Source organism: Ruditapes philippinarum, unplaced genomic scaffold (genome assembly GCF_026571515.1).
Source record: "Ruditapes philippinarum isolate M1 unplaced genomic scaffold, ASM2657151v2 ctg1337_1_1_1_1, whole genome shotgun sequence".
In the NCBI taxonomy this organism is placed as follows: Eukaryota; Metazoa; Mollusca; class Bivalvia; order Venerida; family Veneridae; genus Ruditapes; species Ruditapes philippinarum.
In genome coordinates, this window is record NW_026858956.1 from 200,567 (window position 1) to 222,526 (window position 21,960).

The 21,960-nt window shown below is 31.4% G+C and overlaps 2 protein-coding genes across 2 annotated transcripts in view; one reads left to right on the forward strand and one right to left on the reverse strand.

The window, feature by feature from the left end:
- LOC132754774 (histamine H2 receptor-like) overlaps nt 1-19,984 on the reverse strand; it is a 42,762-nt gene extending 22,778 nt beyond the window's left edge. Inside the window, exon 1 of the mRNA XM_060745463.1 lies at nt 19,860-19,984. The gene's annotated coding sequence lies outside the window, so the exon portion shown is untranslated. The remainder of the gene's footprint in view (nt 1-19,859) is intronic.
- The window catches only part of LOC132754773 (DNA mismatch repair protein Mlh1-like), a 194,418-nt gene that overhangs the window by 110,016 nt on the left and 62,442 nt on the right, over nt 1-21,960 (forward strand). The window lies entirely within an intron of this gene.

Sequence of the window (21,960 nt, forward strand, 5' to 3'; positions counted from 1 at the left end):
CTTATGAATCCAGTAGGTTTCTCTACATAGACGCTCCATTGCGTCGCTGACAATCTCAAACGGTAAAAATGAAAAGTCATTAAATGAATGATCAATTTAATTAATTTTTTTTTTTTTTTTTTTTTTTAAGCTCTAATTTTGTAAACCATTGCAGCCCTAATAATGTTAACTATTGCAGCCCTAATTTTGTAAACTATTGCAGCCCTAATTATGTGAACTATTGCTACCCTAATTTTGTGAACCATTACAGCCTTTATTATGTAAACCATTGCAGCCCTAATTTTGTGAACCATTGCAGCCCTAATTTTGTGAACCATTGCAGCCCAAATTTTGTGAACCATTGCAGCCCTTAATCTGGTGAACATCTAATTATTAGGCCTAAAAAAAAATTATGTCTGTTTCGGGTAACCCGACCCTACCTATAAAAATGCGCCGACCCTAACTATTTTTTTCCGTTTCTGGACAAAAAAAAATTCGATAGCCAAAGGGAGGATAAATGAGAATTGAAAGCTTGAGACGCTCTGGTAAAACTCTCAGACGATTTAGATCGGTCATTTTTAGTTATACGTGTTTTGATTGGCTCGTGCTGTATTGTGGTCCAATGAATATCACGCTATCGGAAACAAAAATTCTACATGTAGACGATATTTTTAGAAGGGAATTCCTACCGGAAGTATTCTCCGGTTCCGTTTTACATACATTGACATAGAGCGGAACGGGGAACCACGCACGTGTTGCGAGAGAACACTTCCGATTTAGGAATTTCTACATGTGGAATTTATCTTAGAATACAGGCACATAGGACTTAGTGTCACTCGTGGAGGATAAAACCATTTAAAAGTATGTAAAATCCAGTTGTTTGCATGTGTGTTCGTCCCGTTTGATCTCTTTGTTGATGTAGTATTTCATGCGTAAATACCAGGCTACAATGTACATGTCATGACGGTCTCCTCTTTCGGACCTGGGTGATATTTGACTTTCTGGCTTTACTGTGGTAATTTACGTGAAAATAAGGATCTGTTCATAGATAGTTTTGAAAGAAAATTATATATTGCATTGATTTCATGCGAAAACCCGACGATACTACCTGCCGGTGGAAAATTTTGACACCGAGAACGAACATACCCATAATTTTCGTACTCGGATGTTGTCAGTGAAATTTTTTTTTTTAGTAGATCTATATTGATATTTTTATTGCATAAATAACAAGGTTAAACACATTTTAGGTAAAATCAATGCCACTATTTTTATTGCTTTTAATATTTAAAAATTTGAAAAGCTGTTTTGATATGTCCTGTGCCACACTTCAAAATGAATATTAAAACAGTAACATTAAAATGAAAAGGGTGGAAAAAAAACACTGAAGTTACACATTTCAGCTTGATTGGAAAATTGAAAGTGTTACAATTTATTAAACAAGTTCAAGTTCAGACAGTAGTTAGAGGCAAATGAGACCCTAGTCCCACTGAAAATCAAGTGCACTCGAGTATAAAGTATAGCCACAGGTCATATGTACATAGATATTCTGGAGACCTGCAAAGCTTTTCCAGTATATTTTTCTTCCTCTTTTGCATACTGAAACAAATTTTTAGCCAGACTTGGAGTCTGACTCTGTACTGTGCATCATTTTGTTTCATACCGTCCCATTTTCCATGTGTTATTGAGATCTAGTCTTTGATTTTTTTCAGATTTGCCATGGATACTATTAGACGACACTTTGAATGACCTCTACAAAATGCCAATTCAACAAAAAGCTTGGCTATTGTCTTTGATATGTTGACATACATGTATCTGATAGAAAATAAACAGTATTTGATTGACAAGGGTGTCATTTTACAAATAGAAGTGTTTGCACTTTTTATGTGAACCAGTGTATCAAAAGTGCAATTCAGAATTATAGATTTTGTTAAATTGTACCACAGTGTCAAAATATAAACTTTGTTATACTGTAAGAGCTTCAAGATGTCGGCTCTACAATTGTTAATTCAATGAAATGTGCAGTATTTACTGCACGAATATCAAATAGTGAAAAACAAGTCTAGATTTTTTAACTAAAACTTTGAAAGCCAGATCACAGCATGTCATTTTAGCTCTTTTATTGTGCTTAACTCCTACCATGCAACCAATGTAGACTCAGATCAGCAGAATTGAAACCATGCAAGCTGATGAGAATCTGCACTGTTAGCTGTTCAGATTAGAGTCAAACTTAAAGTAGTGCCTGTAGCAAACAAACATCAAAATTAACACATGTTTGGGTATATTGTCTTTATTCAATATTGAAATAACATTAAATCGCATTAAAGCTATGCAGATTTTAATCAGAATTATTGTTTATATGATAAAATATGATAATACAAAGTCAGGCAATGTCAGTAGTGTAGGAAAGACTGCCATGCGCAAGAAAACACTCTGAACTTACGACAGATTTTGAAAAAAAAATAAATAAAAAAAATTTAAAAAAATCCCTACCTACCCTACCTAGCAATTTTGGGAAGGTTACCCTAAACAAACAATTTTTTTTTTTGGCCTTACAGCAAGAGAAATAATTGTGGATATTTAAAGTAACAGAAAAACACTGCTTTTGTTACGAAAAAAATTTGCTCTGGTCTTGTAAAAAGATTCCTAAAGGCCCATGAAGCATTAAATATGCTGTTTATTTATTTTAATACAATGTTTTTTTTTATTTTTCAGAAGCTTTTTGTTTTAGGTTTCATGTTATAGTTTCTAAAAATTACTCATTGGCCATTTAACTGGGCCATCTTTTGCTTCCCCTGCTTTTATGGCAGTAGTTATTGTTTTGCTGGCAGTTAATAGTTATAGTGATTAAGTATTTTGTATGAAAGTCAAAATACTTTGTTTACTCTTTGCTACCTTAAACACAAATTATTTTACCTTCAGTGCTATTTTCTTCAAGTGACAAGCATCTGACATTATCTTAATCCATATAACAACATTAGATACAACCGTGTTTATTCTTTCTACAGAAAGAAAATTGTATTCATTGCTTAGGCATCATGTGTCTTTAAGGTTAACAAAAAAGTTGCTTATTTCACAAAATGATTGTAAACTATATATTCATTGACTGGATTGCGAAACAAAATAAGTTTTCTATTTCAAAAGGGAAAAAATGTGTTTGAAAATTGATACTTTTTAGCTCGACTTTTCTATGAAAAGGGGAGCTATCCTACTCGCCCCGGCGTCGGCGTCGGCGTCGGCGTTGGCGTCACACCTTGGTTAAGTTTTTCGTACCACCCCACTTTATTTCAGAAGTATTACAAGTATGGCTTTGAAACTTACCATACTTGTTCACCATCATAACCTCCATCTACAGACAAGAGTACATAACTCTGTCAAGGTTTTTGACAGAATTATGGCCCTTTTTTGACTTAGAAAGTGTATTGAGCTTGGTTAAGTTTTTTGTACCACCTCACTTTATTTCAAAACCATTGGAGGTATTGCTTTGAAACTGACCATACTTGTTTACCATCACGACCTTCATCAACAGACAAGAGGACATAACTCTGTCAAGGTTTTTTGACAGAATTATGCCCCTTTTTGACTTAGAAAATACATTGAATATGGGTAAAATCCACTTATTGCCTTAACCCTTTGAGATATTGCTTTGAAACTTTTAATGCTATTTCACATCATTACCCCCATCTGTACGCAAGAGAAGGTAACTCTGTCAAGGATTTGTTTTAAAAATTAAGGCCTTTTATCGACTTAGAATCTTGGTTAAGTTTTTAGTACCAGTCCACTTTTTGACTGAACTGTTTTGAGATATTAATTTGAAAGTTGGAATACTTGTTTACAATCATGATTCCCAAACATGTGTCCAGGAGAAGGTAATTCTGTCAAAAGATTTTATTTGAATTATGGCCCTTAACTGTCAATGTTTTGTATTATAGGCAAGCACTAATATGTTATTATGTCATTTACCAAGGTGTTCTGAGTGACGTAAAAATACCTTATTCTCTCAAAGTGGGTTTAATACTATTAAATTTATTTAAGGCTCAACTCAGTTTTTTTTTCTTTCTTACCAGCCCTCTTTTGACTTAAACATTTCAAACTTTGCTGCAGTGTTCAAGGGTATCACACAATTCAGTAAAATAATTCTTCACTAAATATCTTAATGCTCATGGCCATTGTTCACTTTAAAAATACAGAGATTCTTGTATTGCCTTTTACTGCAAAAACTTTTTTTATTGGCAAGCAATAAAAAAGTCGAGCGCGCTGTCTTACGGACAGCTCTTGTTTATAATGTCTTAAGCATAATTGATACTTTTTTATAATGTCTTAAGCATAATGTATAAATGTCAACTACACACAGTCATGCAATTCTTACATTACAGGAAAAAATTGTTGTTTAGTTATATAAACTATTCCATGTTTCTGTGACATTACTCATTGAAGACGTTCAAGTATTCAAGAGTTTTATTGAGGTTGTTATTACTGACTATTTTGTTAAAAGATGATTCTTATAGGAGAGAAAAGTCATTTGGGATCTATTACTGCTAAATAACTATAGTCAGTAAGCTGAGTTTGGGGTTATTATAAGCCAGCTATAATGTATCAATTTTATCTGATAAACCATTCCATGGACTTGGAGTTACATGAAATACAATGTCACTGTGTCAGAAATATAATAGAACAATTTTTAAAAATCATTTATTAAATTTTTTTTACATAAATATTTTACATAAATGACTTGACCTCAGATCAAATTGGCATACACATGATTATTGCTCAGCAATTGAGATCCTTTTGTTTATTATGCCCCCACAGAGTGGGAGCATATAGCGTTGCACTTGTCCGTCACGCCGTACGTCTGTCCGTCCGTCTGTCCGTACGTCCCGAAATCTTGTGAACGCAACTCCTCTTAAACCGGATGGCAGATTTTGCTTAAACTTCCAGGGATGAACAACCTTAATGTGTAAATGGTAGTAAAGGAAGGAATTTTTGCTGCGACCAAATTTAACAGAATTATGGCCCTTTGTTGATTTTTTCACTATATACCATATAGAAATTTTGTGAACGCAACTCCTCTTAAACCGGATGGTAGATTTTGCTTAAACTTCCAGGGATGAACAACCTTAATGTGTAGATGGTAGTAAAGGAAGGAATTTTTTGCTGCAACCAAATTTAACAGAATTATGGCCCTTTGTTGATTTTTTCACTATATACCATATATATGTTGTCAGTGGGGGCATCCATGTCCTTTGGACACAGTTCTAGTTTTTCATAAATTTGAATGGGATTTTCTAGTTAAAAATAATTGATTCATTACCAATAAGACTTCTCCAATGTAAATCAATTTTAAACCAAATAATTTGAATGTGAATATTATCTGTGTATTTCCGTGTGCGATTTTCATATGTGAAAACCTCGTCTAGGGAACAATACATGTCACATTATTATGTAAAATGTGCATAATATTATGTTGGCTCCATGTTTAACCCTCATGGATTTGAAGGGTAAGAATTTTGGCATCAAATGCTGCTATATTATACCATTATGTCTGTATTTCACATATGAAGGTATGATGATGGCTGTTTAGTCATAGTCAATTTCCCTCCTAACATTTGCTTGTCAATAAATTTATTTGTTTTTGCCTCTTTAATAGCAGGAAAATATTATGGTGAGAATATCTTATATTCTTGAACATATCATTGAAAAGCTTGAAATTACATTTACTTGTAATGATCAATCTTCTTTGACAACTGGCCTCTGTGATAAGTTTAACAGCACAAAGCAGAAACAAAATTACAATATTTTCTTAATTATATATGTTACAATGCTTTTAGAGAATGTTAAATACATATTAACATTGTCTAGTAGACCTCTATCAAGATTGTTCAAAAAATAGCCCTGGGGACAAAATTTGTCCAACCAGGCAGGGTGGGGGATCATGAGTTTTCCTGACATTTACAGAGTAAAAGAATCTTTGGTTTAGCAAATGCAAGAGCTAAGATATTTAGAATCAAATATTGTCTAGTCACAGGGAAGCTACCAAGTTTTTCAAATTATGGGCTAAGGATCAATGTTAACCCTGCCTCGGAGGTCATGGTTTTTAGCTCAACTTTAAAACTTTTTAAATAAAAAAAAAATAACTGTAACTTTGTAATTATTGGATGGATTGACTTCATATTATAACAGAACATTTTTTTAGGATTAGACCTTCATGTATACCAAACTCAAATTGACCTTGGCTCTTTAATTACCTTGACTTTGAAGGTTCAATTATTGAATTTTCATTGATTTTTGCCTTAATTGACTGTAACTTGGTAATTAATAAATGTACTATTTTTATAGTTTGGCAAAACAAATTTTGAACAAAAACTTCTAAAAAGGTTGAACTGACCTTGACCCTTGTTTCTTATATGTTTATTGTAAAGATTTGAAATGTGAATGATAATATATAAAGGACAGTTTCAGAAATAGAATTGAATTCTGATATCAGATGACCTACATGTTGACCGAGTTACAAACTTTTGATATGCCTGGAAAAAAAGGCGTCAGTTATGTACCTGGTGGTCCATTTATCAGCCGGTTTCATGTCCGGTCTGTATCTTTTGAACTGTTTGAAGAAATTGAAAATATTTGGCAGCAATGTTTATAATCATAAATGAGACAATGTGCAGAGTACAGGTTTGACCTTTCTCAGGTCATGGTCACACTGTCATTTTGTATAAATTTCAACATTTCCTCTCTGTTCAATATGACACTTATGACAAGACCTGTATGTTGAATAATTCAAATATGACCTTGACCATTATTTGATCTTGTGCCATCAAGGTCAAATTAATTGAAAACTGACTTAATTGGTATTAATTTATTATTAAAATTAATCTACAGATTTGATTCATTCTTGAAAACAATAACTTTTTTTGACAAACGGACTTGTTCAATTGTTCTGATTTTGACCTTGAAATTTTTTTACGTGACTGTGGCCCATTCAAGATCAATTATTGAAATTTACTTAAATTGTCTTAACTTGTTATTTACGTATTCAATTTTATTTATTTTTTGACAAAAGAAACATAAGACAAAATGACATGACGATTTATTCATGTGTGACCTTTGACCTTAAGTTTGACCTTGACTGTCAAGGTCAAATGTGAAATTTAAACTTTATTTGTTACCAAAAAGTTATGTTTTGTTCTTACTCTTTATTGTTGTATAATGCATGAGTCGAAGTTTTTTTTACAAATGCAGTCTTGTTTTTCTTATTCATTCTTGTTTAAAAAAAACTATTTATGACTTGAATTTTTATGAACATTTGGTTATTGGTATGCAAACGTTTTTTGCTAAAAGCAGCTATGTTCTCACCACAATGTGATAACAGATAGATAAGAGGCTGTGAAAGATTTGTTTTGTATTGGCTATTAAAGACAAGCTGGAAATCAGTCAAAATTTCAGAAGCAATTTATCATGACAAAGATAGCATGATAAATTTCTATGTAAAGATACTTGATTCACAAGTTCAGTCTAGACTATGCAATCAAAATATCTCAACTATGTCTTTATATTGGAATTTGTCTTGCGATTGTTAGAGTGGCTTTAAGAGAATTGAAAGTTGATTGAGATCAGCTAGAAGGGATATAAAACAGGATTATATAGGGATATCAGAAATTACTTAAAAGAAATGAAACAATTAGCCTCTGGCTTTATACAACAGATTGGAGAGTTATTGTCTATAAGGTTATAGCACTCTATACTTTCAAACTAAAATAAATACTGTGTTGTTTTCCCCTCTCAATCTTTTATTTTATTGTTTAAAATAAATACTGTATAATGTGCAAAGGAATATGACCTTTTTTTAGCTCTTGTTTATTTAATTGTTAAATTTCTCTTTTGTTATTTTTTTTGGTCAAACATTTGTAACCCTTACTCAATTTTATTGTTTCTAAATAAAAAAGTAAAAAAAAAATCCAAAGTGATATGAGAAGCTATTAAAAAGTTTTGCTATAAATTTATAGCAATCCCTTCAGTCATTTGACTTTGTATTGGTTTTTACATTTCTAATGGGTTATTAATAAAGTAACCATTGGTTCTGATTTAGTAAACATTATAATACATTATATATATTTATATATATTTTTATATTTTTTTTTTGTGATTTACATAAGAGGTGCAGACATAATTGTTGTTATAAACCTTGTCCTCAATGTATAATATAATGGAAAGAAATTCCAAATGACAATACACCACAATGCAATACAGATTTCATCTTACATGAATTAATTAATTGATAAACCAGTGTTTTTAAACATCTATTACTTACAAATTTGAAAGTTATTATCAAGATTATTGTTTTCCATCCTGATTTGTATCAAATAGATAAAAATGGCAATGAACTTCCCTAAAGAGAATTAAGTTTCATGCTGAATACAAATTATGTGTGTTTAATATTCTCACTGATGAAATAGGATATTTCTAGTTTGAATCTTGTCACATATATTCCTAAATCTCGTCATATCTCACATATTAAAATGACAGTCATTGAAGCCTTTTTGACAGCAAGATATATTTATAAAATACCAAAGTGTGAAATTGTAAATTCCATGTTAAGTCTTTAGGGAATCACAACTGGGTAAATGTTGAATTAAATCACTACTTTCAAATTAAATTTTTTTCTTATGTAATCTTAATATGTATCAAGGCATGAAATTATTGTATTTTTCCTAGATCCACTGACCTGTTTTGTTTGTGAATTTTTAAAAAGATTTATTAAAATAATATGCCTTAAATTGATTTGTATCCACTTTTGAACATTACAGTATTTTTTGCCTTAGGCCGTTAACAAAATATTGATCATAATATAAAAATAAAAGTTAATTTTTAGAATTATTACAGAATTTATTTTAGTTAGATTATGTTGGAAAGCTAAAAGAGTTTAGACCCGTTTTTGAATATGTTCCTGAAAACCAACCAGTACTGAGCAATGTCAGTGTATAGTTTCTTGCTCAAGGAAACAAAGGCTTGCCCCTGATGGTGTTTGAACCCTTGACCTGTTGAAGGAGATTAGCATTAACATTAAATAATGAATGACATTGGATGGTCTGTTGCCATGGTGACTTATATTCTGTATCACATATATTAAACTACCAGAATAGTGATATTTTAACTCTTCTGAAAATCATCCATAATATTATAGAAACAACTTTATTTACCATTTATAAATTTCATGAAAATATTTCATTAGATATAGCTTTATAGCCTTTATGACTTAAATATTGTGTAATAAAAGTATTGTTTATTATTGGACATCAAAAAATGAAAAGAAAAATGCTCTTACCATGGGGCTATCCCTCTTTTAAATATTGATAACAGCTGACTTAATATATTAGAATTAATGTTAAGTGTTTCAGTTGCAATAAAAACTAATTGTTTGTATACAACTGTTATCAGATAATCTTTGGCTGACGATAGTCAAAGGTAAATTCAAGTTTCAAGTTTTATTAAATATATCTCAGTATGTAATATACATAGACATGAGAACAAATTCTAATAATACACGTAATCACAGAGGACAACTTTTATTTAAGATCTTGAAGGAATTTATACGAAAGTGAAAAAAAAAAAATCTATTCCGTAATTAATGATATTGATACCAGTCCATTCTAGTCATACTCATGGATTTTAATAATGCGCGACCCGGTCTGTAGATATTTTAATCAGGTTATTTGATTGGTCGATTGATTTACACACCGTGTAAACTCATTAATTATGTCATGTAGGTCAGTCAGGTTATGCAGAAATTGTGTCATTGTGTCAGGATGAGGTTAATATCATGGAAAACGTGGATTTTGTCTGTCTCGGACTTAATCACACGTAATCTGATTAAGGATAGAAGTTGACATCTTCGTACTGGGTTATTAAATGTTGTCTGCGGTCTGTGGAAACTGGCAATAATTCATTTTTGGAATAAATGTGAATCAGTGAACTGTGTCATTTTGAAATTTATTTGATGGATTATTTATAAGAGGGTCCGATTATAAGATGCTCACAATCTCCTGTTGGCATGCATAACAACTGTAGAAATAGGTAAGTGAATTTTATTTTTATTTATTATTTTTGTTGAGTTGTTTACACGTATAGGGATTGTGCATGCCGTCTAATTTGGTGAACAGGCCACTATGTACAGTCCTTTAAACGAAAGCGAAATTTGAAGGGCTGCTGAACTGGCAGTTTTCTTGTCAACAATATGGATTTTAAATATAGTGAGCGCGAATTTTCAATTGAAATGCATTTTCCAAACTACAGTAAATATTTGTTAACATTGAAAATGAATATTTCCTTCAAGTTTTTAAACAAACTTTGTCCTGTACAATATAAATGCATGTTAATGACAGCAAAAAAAATATATAGATTCTATATCCGAAGTATTATGGAAAATTAAATGGTAAAGAATTGTATAAATATTTTCTAAGTTAGTCATAATATTTAGATCTATTTACTTAGATTGTGTGTCACTGACTCCTCTGATAAAGTTACTAATAACATAATCAATTAAAGGAAACAAGTGGTTTCTACTAGTGGCAATAATGAGTGACAATAAATCTTGTCAATTATTATAATCTAAACATAAAAGGAAGACTTAAATCAATTAAAGGGAACAAAAAATAATACACTGTCATTAAACTAGTATGAACAAAATGAGAAACTTTTTGTCCAGTTAATTGCAAGCAAAAATGACTTAAATCAGTGAAATTGAAGCAATTAGGAAGACATTTAGATCAGATGGTATGAAGAAAAATGAACACTTGGATTGAGTAAAAAATGAACACTTGAATTGAGGAGTATCAATAGGAACCAAAATAAAACGAACATTTTAGTTTATTCATTTTACAGCAATTCGGTTGCACATCCGGTTTAAGCTCTACAGGGTAACACCATGACTGCTAGTAAGGCGCATGTACTGTTAAGTTTGAGGAATCGATGCACAAGTATAGTTAAAAAAAGCTGCCAATTCTTGTTATATAATTAACTGAAACAGATAATTGCTTCATTTCAAATTTATTTATAGGTATTTTGACAGAATGAAGATTGTATCTTGAAGATTGAATGAAAGATGATCATGTATCTTAGAATTTGATACATGTAATAAACAAATGGTCTCAGTGAGCCGGTTTTCGATTTATCTACTATTGAGTATTAACTTTATTTTGTCATTTCAAGGGCAGATAATGCATAAGTTTTTGCTACATATAATGTCATTGCATGAGAAATCTACACATATAACTTCATAATACTCTTAGCCAGACCTATAGTGACAGTTCTACTTATTTTTCTTATTTGTCAAAGTCACATTGAGCAGCACGCCTTGTTCTTCCAGAATATTTTCTTGTATGACAAAAAGACATCACTTTTATAATATGTTTGTCCATTCAAGGTTATTGTATTGATAAAAAATCTATGTATATTTTCATGACTTAACTTTGTCTAGTTCTACTTTATGTCTTATGTCCATTAGACAACAAAAAGAACTCATTATGTCAAATTATGTCTTATTATGTCTCAGATAATCTTGCAATTGTGTCCATGCTGGCGTCCTTTAATAGAATTTAAATACTTTCATGTGAAGCTAAGTCAAAAAGTCAAAGTTATTTTGATATAGTTTTTTAATTGATCAGATATGAATTTCTCAAAAGAGGGTAGAAATAGGTCAAACTAAGAAGTTAGGTAAATCAATTGAAGCAATTGTCAATGAATGCAAATCAGATATGAATTTTTGCTCTCAAGGAAAGCTTGCATGAATGTGAAAGCCAAATATCTTTGTTAGAAGAGGTGAACTTGGTCAGGTAGGACTTGGAATCAATGCGAGACTTTTGAAGGCTGGCTCAAGTTATCAGTACTTTAGTCTGTGTCTATGGCAGTGAGAGGTCTTTTTTCAAATTATTAAAAGACAAAACTATATTTAAACAAACTTTTCTTGAAAATTAAGGTTTTAGGTTCCATTAATCTTCTCATTTAACAATAAAATCCCATCCAATTAAATATATTTCAGAATTTCAAGTTAAGACTAAATTTAAGAAAATAACTTAATGTTGACGAAATTAGATCTTTTTGTTTCAGAAACATTTGATGATTTGAAGTATTGCCCATTTGAGAAGCTGATTCATTAGAATAAGTCATAAAAATCTTTAAAGGGAAAAATTTCCTGAAAATAAAAAAGTACCAAAGTATTCTTATATGTGGCTTAAATTTCAAGGAATTGGAAAGAAAAAAAATATTTGAAAATAATCATTAATGAGATATTAAATTAAATTACCTATTATAGATAAATGAAGATAGGAAATTATTGACTTGAGAAAGTATCAAAAGATGATTTATAAATCAAATTAATCTTACCTTTACAGCAGAGAAGATTTTTTTCAGTAAAAAAATATAATTCCTTATATAGTCTTATTAAGTGCAATAGCATATTCTTTAAAATTCTTGTAAAAATTTAGCGTGTCATGATCCACTTATATTTAGCTATCGTTTTAATTTAAACGTCACATGACTAAAATAGGTGATATCAATAGGCTCTGAATGCTTCAAAGGATTTTGTTGTTTAAATAATTTCTATGCTCTATGATGCAAGAACAATGGTTAATTAGAATTTATTCTGGAGACAATGGGATCATACTGTTAATATTTGACGCGGGAAAAACAGTTAACAATGTTTTAGAAATGTCATATGCTATTGTCTGCAGAGTTAACAATACTTCTAAGGCTCATATATAGTCATAATGTAATTATTTTTAGCTTTGAAAATGAAATATTCATATTCATCACACAAAGGGATTTGTCGCTTACTTTGTTAACTTTAATTTATTCTTTTGTAAATAAGTAGACTGAACAATAAAAGTTGATTTAGTTGATTTTCAAACAAGGCTTTTAGCATATGATAAAAATTCAATCAGAAAATTGCTCACGTAGAAAAGTTAAAAAAAAAACAACTTCAGGATGATAAGCAGAAATTATTTTTTTACAAATGCAAAAATGATAGAATTTTTTTTTTTATTATTAGTTCCATTGTTTTTAACTTGCTTTCAGTTGTTGAGCATTGAATTTCTCTTGAGGGATCAGAATTTTACACTGACTATCCATATGCTAATAACATAGGAAATCTTGCTTTTGTTTTTATGCAGTTCCTTAGATGTTTTAAAAGAAATTTATATAATTTTCAAATTCTTAAAGGGAGGTTAGCTAGAAAAAAAAATCAATTAATGTCTTGATTATGATAAATGTAAAACACAAATGAAGTTAGTTTAAATATCACAGCTCAATTCCATGTATTGAAAATTAAAGAATTAAAAGAATGAAGTTATCTAATTAGCTGTGTAGTCTTTAAAGCCAAAAAACTTTTCAAGGATAATTTGCAATCAAAGTACAGAAATACAGATTGTCAGTCACTACATAAGCATAATTAATAAGTCAGTAAGTCTGATTATTATAGACAGTTAAAACAGTCTGCATTGCTTTAATGAAATGAAAACACAGTTGAAACAGCCTGCATTGCTTTAAGGAAATGAAATCACATTTGAAACAGTCTGCATTGCTTTAAGGAAATGAAAGCACAGTTGAAACAGTCTGCATAGCAATAAGGAAATAAGAGCACAGTTGAAACAGTCTGCATAGCAATAAGGAAATAAGAGCACAGTTGAAACAGTCTGCATAGCAAGAAGGAAATAAGAGCACAGTTGAAACAGTCTGCATAGCATTAAGGAAATAAGAGCACAGTTGAAACAGTCTGCATAGCATTAAGGAAATGAAAGCACAGTTGAAACAGTCTGCATAGCATTAAGGAAATGAAAGCACAGTTGAAACAGTCTGCATAGCAATAAGGAAATGAAATCACATTTGAAACAATCTGCGTTGCATTAAGGAAATGAAAGCACAGTTGAAACAGTCTGCATAGCAATAAGGAAATGAAAGCACATTTGAAACAGTCTGCATAGCAATGCATTAAGGAAATGAAAGCACAGTTGAAACAGTCTGCATAGCATTAAGGAAATGAAAGCACATTTGAAACAGTCTGCATAGCATTAAGAAAATAAGAGCACAGTTGAAACAGTCTGCATAGCAATAAGGAAATGAAGGCACAGTTGAAACAGTCTGCATAGCAATTAAGGAAATGAAAGCACATTTGAAACAGTCTGCATAGCATTAAGGAAATGAAAGCACATTTGAAACAGTCTGCATTGCTTTAAGGAAATGAAAGCACAGTCAAACAATCTGCATAGCATTAAAGAAATGAATGCACAGTTGAAACAGTCTGCATTGCATTAAGGAAATGAAAGCACAGTTGAAACAATCTGCATTGCTTTAAGGAAATAAAAGGACAGTTAAACAATCTGCATAGCAATTAAGGAAATGGAAGCACAGCTGAAACAGTCTGCATAACATTGAGGAAATTGAAGCACAGTTGAAACAATCTGCATTGCATTAAGGAAATGGAAGCACAGTTGAAACAGTCTGCATTGCTTTAAGAAGATGAAAGCACATTAAATACTGTCTACACTGCTTTAAGGAAATGAAAGCACAGTTAAACCAGTGTGCACTGTTTTTGCCTAAGGGAAATGAAAGCACAGTTAAAACTTTTGACTCCATTTAAGAAAATGAAAGGGAATGTGGGAAAATATTATGAATCATGGCACAAGAAAGATCATTTAGATGACAAGAAATTATAAGTTTAGACTACAAACTTTTTTTCTTTTTATAAATATTTAAAATTTACCTCGTAAGATATAAAAATTGTTCATATCCAGTCACTCAAGTATCAGTACTGTAACATTAAATATAAATAAGAAAACATTAAAGATCCAACATTGTCAACTGTCACATGTCAATTTTGGGGATATACAGTTCAATTCCATATGTGAAAAGCTTGAGAGTTCTGTCTACAATTCTTGAAAAGAGGAAGATACAAAACTATCACAAATTGTGTTGCTCCAATGATAAAACAACACAACAGTGTTTTTCATGCTTCATTATAAATACAGCAGACTCCCTGCAGTAGTAACCTCTCTTAATTAATCAGGAAGTACATAGTGGCCAGTGGTGAAGTTGACTGGTGTTCTTTAAAACAGGTATACAATGTGGTTTTGTCAAAGGAGACATTTTGGAAGAGCTTGCAAAGGTATGCTGAAATGTTCAGCAGGTTGCCTTCAAAGGTCCAAGCAAAGAGAATACAGACTGCACAATGGGGAAAATATTGTTATAACAATGGTCAAGTGATAAATCACCAGTCAAAAAGTATCAGAGAAAAGAAAATGTTTCTTATTTAGTCTTAAATGTTACACTAATGGATACAGAACATATGACTTGTGATAAGAAAGTAATCAAACATTTATCCTGAGTTTTACTAATCAGTCAATTCAAATAATTATTATCCCTTGCAATGAAATGTTACAGTTCATTTCCCATTAAGATAATGGTAATTGGTTCAAATTGTATAGTAATTTTTTTGCAGACTAATTTTTTATGTGATTTTCTTTTAATGATTCACTAAGACGTTTTTAAATGTGTTTTTTTTCTTTCTTTGTGTGATACATTATGCTTAAATGTAAACATAAATGCCAAAACATTTCTTTCTGGTTTTCTGACTGGACATGGGTTTGCTGAGCCTAACTGGAATGTGAAGGGAAAAAGTGTATAAGAAAATTTAAAGGCATGATAAACCTCAGAATTTTTTATGTCTGTAAAAAGGGCAAACTTATAGTCATGTGTTTTATGTTGTCATGATTGACTTTGAGCATTTGACAGAATAACCGTTGTATAAATGTGAAACAATTTTTGATCCAGGTATCATTATATTAACAAAGAGGTATTTTGACTTCCTTACAACATACTTTATCTCTTTAACTGTACCAATTGTTAAAATACAAAAGAACCAAAAGAAGGTCCAGATCTTTTGCCAATGAAACTAACAAGACAATAAAACTGATTATAAGAAGTCTTATTTAGGTTTATTATAAAGTTACATTTTAAGGAATAATTGTGTGTTATAGATATTAAATAAAAAAGATAAAAAGCATTGAAGCAGACATTTAATTTTTCTTTGAGCATTCAGACATTGTTTTGTTAGAAACAGGCAGCTACTTTCATAATGTTAAGAAAAAAGTGTCTGATATAACAAAGATATAATTATTATCATATCTTTCAAGATTGGCTCCCAACTAAATGCAGCAAACTGTTGCAATAGAGTTATTGTAATCACCCATTCATGAATGATAAATATTGGCATCAATAGAGACATTCACAAAAGTGTTTTGTGACAGTATTATTCTAAGAAAGTATCTATAGCCAAAAAGATCAACAACTAAAATTGATGTTTTTATGGTATTGTCAAGTATATTGCAAAGTTAGATGACTTCTGAGGTCAGAAGTTTATCATGTATTAGGTACATCTGGTACAGGAAGGCAATAATTTTCTCCTAATAAAAAAATTCTTTCTCCAAGCTAATTATTTCATTGAAAAAGTTTTATCTGCTAAAAGGGAAGGGATTGAGAGAGATAAGATTGATAGTTATAATTGATTAGATAGTGGCCAATTAGATTATTGGCATCATTTATGTTCCTTTCAGAATGTACTAATGACATTTGCAGTCCTTTTTCCCTATATTAGTAACAACCAGTAAACACTGGGCCATTCCTAATGTTATAAAACAAGTTTATTTTCCCAATGTTCGAAGCATTCCTCAATCTGCATTGTTTTATTTTTCTGTATTTTTTTTTCAGAATGGATTCCTTAAAATTACTTAAACAAGAAAATTTGACAATATAAAGCTATCACTTAAATCTGTTCTTTCATTTATTATAATTTATCTGTTTAGTAGTTTCTATTAGATAGATCAATATACTCTTAAATTCCCAAATCAGACTTTTTACAACAATTGCAACATGGTTGGTAGCATTCCGAAAATGTTGTGGAAAAACATGACAATAATAATCTAAGTCAGAGGTGACGATAGATTATAGCAGTAGAGATATCATTAATTTATGATTTAGGAAACAAACAACCTTTTGTTATTTAAAGTTACATTTAATAAATTTCATAAAAACAGAAATAGCGACATTTCATTAATAAATTGGGTTTCATATCGACTCCAGATCTTATTTTGGTGTCTACACAACCAAAATGAGTTTCATAAGCATAAAAAATGGACAACCTCATTGTGGCGAACTTGGAAGTACAATATCTGTTTGCATGAGAAACTCCGCCTTCAGATCATCCGTACATCAATGTTAAATCAACAAACATGACTATAGGTAGCAGTCCTAATTTAACGGTATATTTCTGCATTGTAACGGATGTTTTCATACAAATTTTATCTTTTTTTATGAGATGATTACTTTTTACTGAACCTCAGGCCTAGTGCACCGTGAAGTTAAACGGTTAAAATGTGTTTGCACAAGAAAATCTCATATTTGTTGTGTTTCGGATAACAGCTATAACACTGTGACGTAGCGCATACACAAGCTGATTATAATCTTCATTTGCATGTTAAAATTCGTATATGAACATTAGTGTTACCGTGGGGTTTTCCCTTTAAAATCCTTATTTATGAACTATATTCGATGAGATTTACAACAATACTGTTAAACAGGTTAATGAAAATGTAGAATGTTTGATTTTTAGGCCGACGGCAAAATATTTTTACATATTTATTTAATGTAACTTTAAGGTGCATGTGACAGAACCTGGTTTTTTGCCATTTTTATTAGCTCACCTGTCACAAAGTGACAAGGTGAGCTTTTGTGATCGCTTTTCGTCCGGCGTCCGTCCGTCGTCCATCCGTCCGTCGTCCGTCCGTCCGGCGTCCGGCCGTAAACTTTTACTTTAAATGACATCTCCTCATAAACCACTGAGCCAATTTCATCCAAACTTCACAGGAATGTTCCTTTGGTGGTCACCTTTAAAAATTGTTCAAAGAATTTAATTCCATTCAGAACTCTGGTTGCCATGGCAACCGAAAGAAAAAACTTTAAATATCTTCTTTTAAAAAATCATAAGAGCTAGAGCTTAGATATTTGGCATGAAACATCTTCTAGTGAGTGTCTACCAAGTTTGTTCAAATAAAAGCCCTGGGGTCAAAATTGGCCCCGCCCCGGGGGGTCATTGATTTTCCCTATATACATATAGTAAAAACTTTAAAAATCTTCTTTTAAAGAACCCAAAGAGCTAGAGCTAAGATATTTAGCATGAAACATGTTCTAATGGGTGTCTACCAAGTTTGTTCAAATAAAATCCCTGGGGTCAAAATTGGCCCCGCCCCAGGGGGTCATTGATTTTCCCTATATGCATATAGTAAAAAATTGGAAAATCTTCTTTTAAAGAATTCAAAGAGCTATGGCTAAGATATTTAGCATCAAGTTTGTTCAAATAAAAGCCCTGGGGTCAAAATTGGCACCGCCCCGGGGGTCATTGATTTTCCTTATATGTGTATAGCAAAAACTTAAAAAATCTTCTTTGAAAAAACCCAAATAGCTAGAGTTAAGATATTAAGCATGAAACATCTTTTAGTGAGTGTCTACAAAGTTTGTTCAAATAAAAGACCTAGGTTCAAAATTGGCCCCGCCCCGGGGGTCATTGATTTTCTTTATATGTGTATAGCAAAAACTTAAAAAATCTTCTTTGAAAAAACCCAAATAGCTAGAGTTTAGATATTAAGCATGAAACATCTTCTAATAAGTGTCTACAAAGTTTGTTCAAATAAAAGCCCTGGGGTCAAAACTGGCCCAGCCCCAGGGGTGTCATTGTTTTTAACTATATATGTATAGTAAAAACTCAAATGAAACATCTTCTTATGGGTGTCTACCAAGTTTGTGCAAATAAAAGCCCTTGGGTTAAATTGGCCATGCAACGTTTGGGGGGGGGGTAGGGGGGACTATATACAGGTGAGCGACCTTAGGGCCATCATGGCCGGCCCTCTTGTATAATTATGTGGAGAAAAAAGCCAGAGAACCATGATAATTCTGCCAAAAATGACCAAACCCTAATAATATGCACCATGGCACTTTGTGACAGTGGTTAGTTGTTCATGGAGAAGTTAAGTAAGTACTGAAGTAGATTTTTACACAGAGCCAATCCACAGGCCCAACAAATACACCAATATAATTTTTAACCTATTGTTTTCCTCTAGAAAACCTGGTTTAAAAAAAATAAAAAAATGTTATTTTATTGCCATATAGACAGAGCTTATTGATCAGTTTGTATATTTATTGCAATGTGTTCTCATTCTGTATTTTGATGCCCCCAAAGGCAGATTTATAATTATTTGTACTTTCGCAAAAAAAATAAAAATATCATTAATATATGTCTATTTACACACAATTTTACTTAAATGAAAGTTGTTCTGATTTATAATATTGTATGCATATATTTTTTTCTATTGTCTGCTTTTTGTGTGTGAGTGTGTGCATGCTTGGAGAGAGGGAGTATCAAAATTGTTCATAATATTTATATGTTTCCATATTTTTTAACAATTTTTTAGCAACATTTTAATTATTAATAACATTTAATGTTATATGTTAAATGATAATTTTAAATTATTATCTTTATTTAAAAATACAATGAGTATTTGTATTTTTTTATGGAATTGGTATTCTAGACCTTTATAACATATAACTTTACATTTTAAAATGAAATGCTCAAAAAAAAATGTAAAAAAATATTTACAATAAATGTTGCATGTTTCATCAATTCAGTTATATTGTATTTTAAACTACATTTGTTAACTAATTACAACATTTGTTTTAACCAATGAATTATTTTAAACTTCAGAAATCAATTTCACAAATTAATGTTAATTAAAATTGCCAAGAAATGAGTTGTTTTTTTTCTATGTATTTAAAATTACACTTACCCTTGTCTTAATAACTCCCTAGAATAGATTAGAAACAAAATATTTGCCCAATGCTCATTTCTAACAGTTTTGTTACCGTGGCAGCCACTCTATATATCCCTCACTCTCTAAAATCTTATTGGAAATCTACAAATTTTGGAGAAATCTCTGTGCTTTATCAGTTAGTTGAGTTAATTTAAGTCATAATGTAGTCCACAATGCTTACTTTTTATTCAAGATTAAAAAATAAACCTATTAATTACACGCCATTCAGTAGACACAGTCTTAGAGATTATGTTTTGTGATTTTTTTATTTTTTTTGCTTAATATTTTTTTCTTATATCATAATTATTATAGGATTCAAAAGTTAGAATAAAATTCTTTGCACTATAAATGTATATGAATTTAATGTAGAAAAGAAAACATTTTAAGTGACATGCCCATTCAAGGGTAAATAGTGATTGAACAGGTGAAGGTCAAAATAGTTTTACATTTTGCCATAATTCCTTTCAATTTTATAATTTACTTCACATCAATAATAAAAAGCTCACAATTGACCCAAGGAATTTTATGTAAATACCCATCAGAAGTGTTCTTTAATGTTCAATTTATAAAAAAAGTGGGGCAGTCTCTTTTTATATTAAAGGCAGATTTATATTTTGTCCAATATCAACCGTTGGTGAATTACCATCATAACAGTCAATCTTTTGAAATATAAAGTCAATTCAGCTCAACTTGACAATGAAAATATGAGCATGTCACTTTAATCCAAAGAAATTTCTACATGCCTCTCTTTTGTAAGGGTGACCTCCCTTTCTACCCCCATTACTTTGTGGGTAAAGAAACCATCAGTCTGATTGTGTAATTGAGCCGCGTCACGACAATACCAACATAATGGGTTTGCGACCAGCATGGATCCAGACCAGCCTGCGCATCCGCGCAGTCTGATCAGGATCCATGCTGTTCGCTATCAGTTTCTCTACTTGTTATAGGGTTTGTAAGCGAACAGCATGGATCCTGATCAGACTGCGCGGATGCTCAGGCTGGTCTGGATCCATGCTGGTTGCAAACCCATTATGTTGGTTTTGTCGTGACGCGGCTCATTTATGTAACATGATTGTTAGATCATTAAAAAGATAATGAATAAAATAAGATTCTGCACTATCCTAATTTTAAAGGGAAAAAAATAGAAAAATTGATTGTATTAAAAATTCTTCAGGTATAAATTGAAAAGAGAAAAGAAGAAGCAAATATGGAAGTGAATTGCTCACTGCATAGAGTTTAAGTAGCTGTAGAAAAATATTTTTAACAGACAGATTGATCTTTTTGTAACTGATATGAATTGAAGAAATAATGCAAACAAATTCTAAAAGGAAATTGTCCACTTTATTAGCCAGCTGCCAGCTATAATCCCCATGTTCTGTTACAACAAAGATAAGAGATACTTAATTGATTCTTCTATTGGTCACTCACATATGGGAAATAACAACTTTGATTTTAAGCTTGACTTTTTATATGCCCGAAAGTATTTCGGGTATAATGTTATACCCCCTGGCGTCTTTCCGGCTGTCCGGGCGAATGAGAGGACACTTGTTGGGTAATTCTATTCATTCTGTCAGTATTGTTGGGTACTTTTGTTCTCTTAATTGGTACTTTTAAACAAAAGAAAGTACCAATAAATGACCATTCTTAGCAATGTCCGTCCGTCCGTTAGCAATTAGGTTTCTGGAGCATAACTTAAGTTCCATTTGGCCCACAATATTCAAACTTCATAGGATGATTGTCTATATTGGGTAGAAGACCCCTATTGATTTGGGTCACAAGGTCAAAGGTCAAGGTCATTATTACATTAAAACTGAAAACAGTTTCCGGAACATAACTTAATTTCCATGTGGCCCACGGTGTTCAAACTTCATAGTATGATTGTCCATTTTGGGTAGAAGACCCCTATTGATTTTGGGGTTACAAGGTCAAAGATCAAAGTAACTATTACCTTAAAACTGAAAACAGTTTCCGGAACATAACCTAAGTTCCATTTGGCTCACAGTGTTCAAACTTCATAGTATGATTGTCCATATTCGGTAGAAGCCTATTGATTATGAGGTCAAAGGTCAAGGTTTTT